Source organism: Marmota marmota, unplaced genomic scaffold, assembly GCF_001458135.2.
Source record: "Marmota marmota marmota unplaced genomic scaffold, marMar, whole genome shotgun sequence".
NCBI lineage: Eukaryota > Metazoa > Chordata > Mammalia > Rodentia > Sciuridae > Marmota > Marmota marmota.
The window spans coordinates 9,512,587-9,518,939 of NW_025999999.1; positions in this window are offsets into that span (position 1 = coordinate 9,512,587).

Genomic DNA, 6,353 nt, shown 5'->3' on the forward strand with positions numbered 1-6,353 from the left:
GTGGGAGGGGTGGAGGGTGCAGGAGGGCTATCGACTGCTCATGATAAGGTAAAGCCTGTCAATACCATGGAGGGAGCTACTCCCTTTCACTGGAGTCTCCCAGAGAAAGTCCCAGACCTCAGGTTTAGAGAAGAGCCACCATCCACACATAAGTTGGCCAGGGGTAGATCTGGCCTAGTCTCCTTTTTTGTTGCCAGGGGCCTGTGTCATGTAGCGTCTGGACAAGGGAAGTCCTAGCCTGATTTCCTGAAAAACCAAGGACTTCATATCTATTCTGGAAAAAACTCATGTAGGTCTCCCTAGGTGTCACCCATAGGCCAGCTAGCACAGGGCGCCTTCCCATCAGGCCACCCATCTCCGCACAATGGGGGGGTCTTCTGCTAGTCCAGGGACTGCTTCGTGGATGTGGTGGCAGGACGTGGTAGTGGCCGTTTGTTTTCCTAGAGCCTGTCGTGGATTGCCGGTGAATTATAGAGTTTGGGGGGATCTACCTACTCCCCTGAACTGCAGGTATCCACCCCACCCCAGCTTTCACTTTGCTTTTACATCTGTATTAAGACGATCTGCCTCTTCTCACCCCGCCGGCTGGCCTATTGAACCCGCCTGGGCTGGGCTGCTGTTCCCAGCATCGCAGGTCTTTTCTCTCGCTTGGTGAAATAAAAACAGAATTATTCTAGCGGAACGTTTTACATCAGATGCAATCTAAGAAAGCGGCTGACAGAACGGAGGGCTCCTTTGGAAGCAGCAGGCTGGCCGGGGAGAGGGTGGGGGGGAGGCCTATGAGGAGAGGGAGCTCAGCCCACAGGGCGGGACGGAGGAGCCAGGCTGCAAAGGGCTCCAGGAGCTCCGGTGGCACCGGATTAAGTCACCCCGGGAACTGATGGCCCTTTTCAGTGTGTTTATCCTCTCGGAATCTAATGTGGTAGTCCAGAATGATGTGGCTCAGCGAGGCGCCTCTCCCTCCGCCCTTTTTTATGGTCCCATCCCCCCTCCTCTAAAGGTTTTCTTCTCTCAAAGTTTTTACTGCTGCCCGGCTCCAGCCAGGAGTCCCCTTCTCCTGACCCCACCCCCCTGCATCTCTGGGTTGTAAATGAACTGTCCTGGAAGCCAGAAAACAAGGGTTTCTAGCTCATCGTCCTGGACGCTGAGAGTCCTGGGGGTTTTCAACTCTGCCTGTCGCTAACGGGAAACCCAGGGCATGGCCAGCTCCGAGCAGTGACTGTGGTCCCTGGAGTCATCGTGTGGCTTCTTCCCAACCGAAGCGCAGAGTCTGACTGCTTTATAACCAGCTAGCACCAAAATGAGCCTCTGAGCCCCTCTCCTCCCATCCTCCCGATCCATCAGAGGACAGGCTCAAGTCCAGATAGGTGACAAGGGGACCATGACCCCACACACTCCTGGAGGCCAAACCCTAGCCCAGGGCTCTCTTTCCCTTGGTAAAGCAGAGAGAAGCCCAGAAGGCACTGCTGTCCTGGTTTCTCGTGTTGTGATTCTAAGGCCCTGGGACACTGGGGACCCCACCAGGACTTGTGCTGTGAGCGTCTTTACAAATCAAGGCCTGATGGAGAGGAGGGGTTTGGCTGGCAAAGCATCCAGGCCCACGGCTCCAGACCAGATGGGCAGATGCCCGTGGTTCAGGGAAGCAGTGGAAATGAGGGCAGCGGGCCAGGGGTCAGCAGTGGGGAATGGGGATTCAGCTGCAAACTGAAGCCACTGGTGCTCCAGCCTATTGTCCACACAGAGTAGGGAGGGCTTAGGGTGGCCTGGCCTGGCTGCTGCGATGGGGACAGGGACATGGAAGTGAAGGGTTCCTGACGGACATGCGTGTTGGCCTGTTCCCTGGTGCTTCCTCTTCTGTCTCTCTCCCTCTACAACTTTCCAGTAAAGGAGAAGAGATTACCCAGAAGAATGTTGTGGGGTCAGAGGTAGTGGGGTGGGGGTGGGGCTCTGTTGAATGCTGGTGGAGCTTCCTATCCTACCCAGCCAGCAAGGGGTTAGAGGAGACTGAGCTTGTTGTAGGATAAGGACTCCTTATGTCCAGCTAAATTTATAAAAAAATTTTCCTTCAACATAAAATGCCCAATGGACCTGGGTTAGAGGAGAATTTTTATAATTTTTTTTCATACAGAAAACTTAGTATATTTTTAACCCAGTTTCGTGGAAAATTCTTTAGGCCTTGCCTTTTGCCGACAGTGTGAGCCACAGACCTTGGATCCAGCACATTGCCCCTCCAGTGACAGCGGTTCCCAAGGTGTCCCACCAGCTTAGACGGGGCACCTGTGTCTTCTGAGTTATCTTGTGGGGGTGGATGAGGGCGAGGCCTTTCTGTAGAGTAGCCTCCCCAGTCTGGCTCTCCCCTTCGTGATGTGGAATGGACGAGGGCAGGCAGGAAGATATCAGCTGGATGGAAGCCACCTGGTGCAGCCAACCCCAGCTGAGCCTTCCTGTTTGCCCACAGGTGGTGACAAGATTGAAAGACAGGTGCTGCTTTGGCGAGGACATCTCCTCTGCCTGCGGCTTTCTTCTCAGCCTGGGCCAGCAGCCTCTGCTTCTTCTCTTGCGGTGTCTCTGGGCTGAGGTCGTGGACCAGCTCAGGCAGGTGAATGGCGGTTTGGCAGTCCAAGGTCTAGGTGAACTGGTGAGCGTTGGAGGCGCTCTCAGCTGCTTGCAGAGCCCAGCGAGCTCTCTGCTCTGGCAGCTGAACTAGGTGGGGTCACTCCACAAAGCCGGCAAGGTTCCCTTTGGGTTGGATGTCCTGTCCAAATCCAAAATTCTCAGGCCTTTTCTCAAACAGGGGACTCACCACCTTCTTGGCCTCCTGGTTCTTCCTCATGATGAGGGCTAGGGCCTCCATCTTCTGTTTTAATAATCTTGGACAACTAGAGGAGAAAGAAAAAAAACCAACAATTTTTAAAAATCAGTTTCTGCCTATTGAGTCCTTAATACATGCTGGGCATTATACATTAGGTCCTGAAAGCCTCTGAATGACCACATGGCACAGATATTATTATCCTTTGTTTTGTAAATGGATGAAGAAATGAAGACGCAGACAGGTAACTTGTTCAAGGACACACAGTACAGTGGGTCCACGCGCGCGCACACACACACACACATTACACACACTATATATAGATAAATACAACTTTCAAAACTTGTTCCATTTTGGATCACAGGCCTCTTATACAATAGCCATCTTCCTACCACACACAGCTTTTCGTTAGAGTAACGGCTTTGGTTGAGGTCACCTTTCCTATGAACTGCAGTTTATTGCCTTGGCAAAGGTGGTTGCCAGTTTGGTGGTGGCTTTCTTCCCTTTCCCAGCTCCCAGAGCACAAGTGCTCAGCCTGGGAAACCACCCAGGCTGTCTTTATGGCAGCCGGAAAGCTGGCAGCAAGCGTCATGGAACAAAAGTGGACTCCTTTTCCTCCCTGCCCTTTTCCTCTGGGCCCGAGCCAGGCTCTCTGCACTCATCCCTGTCCCTCCATGAGAAGATGGGATGGGCCTCCCACCCCACACTGGAATCCTCCTTCAGCTGTGCACAAGCCCTGGCACAGGGTCAGAGGTGACGGGGGAGAACCACACCGGGCTGCCTGGGGGTCTGTTGCACTGAGTGTGTGACCTAGAACTCAGGCTAGAAGGTCAGTCACTTTTTGCAAAGGAAGGACATTTTCTTTTTTAAAGCAAAATCAATTTATTATAGAGATCACATGTTTTCTAGGAATGGAAGGGCCGGGCAGTTAGCTTGGAAGAGTACGCAGCTGCTGGAAACCAAGTAAAACCTGGATGTTCGTTTAGGCCACAGGGAAGGAGAGAATCCGGCGACTCCCAGGACAACAGCAGCAGCAGGGCCCTGACCGTGGTATGAGCTGTCTGCCATTAACTTGATTCACTCCATGTGTCAATGGTGTGTCTGAACTGTCCCCTGTTTCAGACACTGGAGAGAGGCATGTCCATGACCACGCCACAGTGATGAAATCACCGTGGATAGGCTGTCACAAAGTGTTTTGGGGCTCACTATTCTCTTACCTTATTGAGTAAATAATTTTATTACTATAACTGAGATTAGGTGAGAATATCTAGAAGTCACCCCCAAACATGAGAAATTTCTTTCCTCCAATAAAACTTGACTATCTTTAGTGTTTTCTTTTTCAGTGTTTGGATGCGAACACTTCTGCTCTGAGCGCTTAGGCATCTTAACATGTTGATTTAAAAAATCACAATATTCACTTTCTGGTTGGACACCAAGTGAAACCCCATCATTGGGACCAAAAAGAAAGAAAAGAATTTGGGAGGGCAGGGAGTTCAGTTCCTAATCTGTAAAGAATAGGTCGCGGGGGGGGGGGTTAGATTTCAAATGGGACCCTGGACAGTCCTCATCTCTTTTGGAAAAAAAAAATGTCAATGGTGGAGAACATTTTTTGCAGCCAACCTCGGACACAGGACTAGTGATAAAGGGGTCGAGTGACAGGACAGTGACAGGCACTCAATAGAAGCTCAGTAAGTGATCGTGTCGATTGTGGTCAGCACGGGCTGCAGCCCTTGCACCTGGAAGTAAAAAATCAAGCAAAGTTTTCAGCTGAGGAACTGATGACGTGCCCTGGCCCACCTAGAACAGAAGGGGGCTTGCACAGGAGGCACGCGGACAGAGAGGCAGCCTGGATGGGCAGAAAAGAAATGATCTGAGCTTTCCATATTAAAAGACACTGTTGACGCCACTACAGACTAAGTGCTAAGAATTTCTGGGGTAAGGCTTGGGGTACTTTGTTTTTGTTTTTTTTAATGGCCATTGGGTAATTTTAAAATACAGCCAGGATTGAGAACCACTGGTTTTGAAGTCCTTCTGAATCTGAGCTAATTATGTTCCTTGGGCAAATCAATGAACTTCCAATAGTCTGTTTTTCCTGAAGCTGGACGTATTGCAAGGAGACCACTTTCAGGTTAGCCCCTCCCATTGGTTCCCCATTAGGATCAGGGATCGTAAGTATTTTGGGGTTTCTAGTTTCTGAGTGAGGAGGGGAGATAGGAGGAATAGTAGGAAGAGCTCTGTTTATCCGGCACTTGCCACAGGCAAGGATCCAGGTTCAAGACCACCCTTGGTCCTCACAACAGCCCTTGTGAGGTCCTGTTATGCAGCTGAAGATTATTTATAGAGGAGGAAGCAGAGGAAAAAGTGGTTCAGCACACCTTGAGACACTGCTTACTAACATGCTCCCATGAGAAGAGTGAGAGGTGGGGGCAGGATAGGGAATCTGTTACATGCCAAATAAATGATAATGGTGAGTTAGAAAAACCTCAATGGGTTTCCAAGCTCAGAGCTTCAGAAAACATGCAAAACAGTCTTCTTACAAAAAACCTAAACCACAGAGAACTTCTTTGGAAAAGCTCTCACACTATGTTTTTTTGTCCCTGGGGGAGATGGATTGGGGTGGGTGTGGGGCTCAAGTAGGCTGGACAAGAGTTCCAAGGTAGATTCAGGCGTTGCCCAAGGCCAGGATGATCAGATGCCTCCAGCCTGTGTCCATTCTCCTGGGAGCTTGAGAAGACAACCTTGCTGAAGACAGGCTACAGGGAAGCCCAGGCCCCCTGGTGGAGAGAGGCTGCATTGCAGGAGATGGGGGTTACAGCCTGAGGTGCTTTTATTCCCCAAAGGAGCTAAGAGAGCTGAAGATGGGCCTGATGGGCACAGGGTCAAGTTCATCTCCTTTGGCCAAGGGGTCCTGCTGCATGAAGCAAGGGTGGAGGAGTGCTCCTCCTGTTTCTGACTGGCCCCTGTGCCTGACCTGAGTGATGACTTTTCGCCTGGCATTAGGATAAGCCTACATCCTCAGAAGACAGACAGATACCAGTTCTCATTAGCTGTGTGATCTTGGACACATTCCTTCTCCAATCTCAGTTTTCCTCTTCTGTAGAATGGAAATAACATGTTAGGCATGTGGGTAACTGCTTGACCAATGTTATCACTGTAATTAAACAGTGACTCTCTCTCGAACAGAAACCGCATTTCTAGCCTCTGTCCGTCTGCCTGGGGCAGCTTAGCACTATACCGACATGCTGTGCTTTTCCTGAACTTTTCAAATGTACCATCTATATTTTGCTTTCAAATCTAATATAATTCACCATTTATGCTGCCTGGTGAACTCATCTGCTAAGCCACTAGTGTCGTGGTGAAGAATCCATATTCTAGAGCTAGAATGCCTGGGTTTTAACCCCAGGTCTGCTACTCATTAGCCGTGAGGCATTAGGTGTATTTAATCTCTTTGTACCTCATGTCCATCATTGGTTTAAAAAGAGTAATATCTTCTGCTTTTAAGCAATGTTTTCAGGAGCAAATTAACTCATACGTGTAAAATATT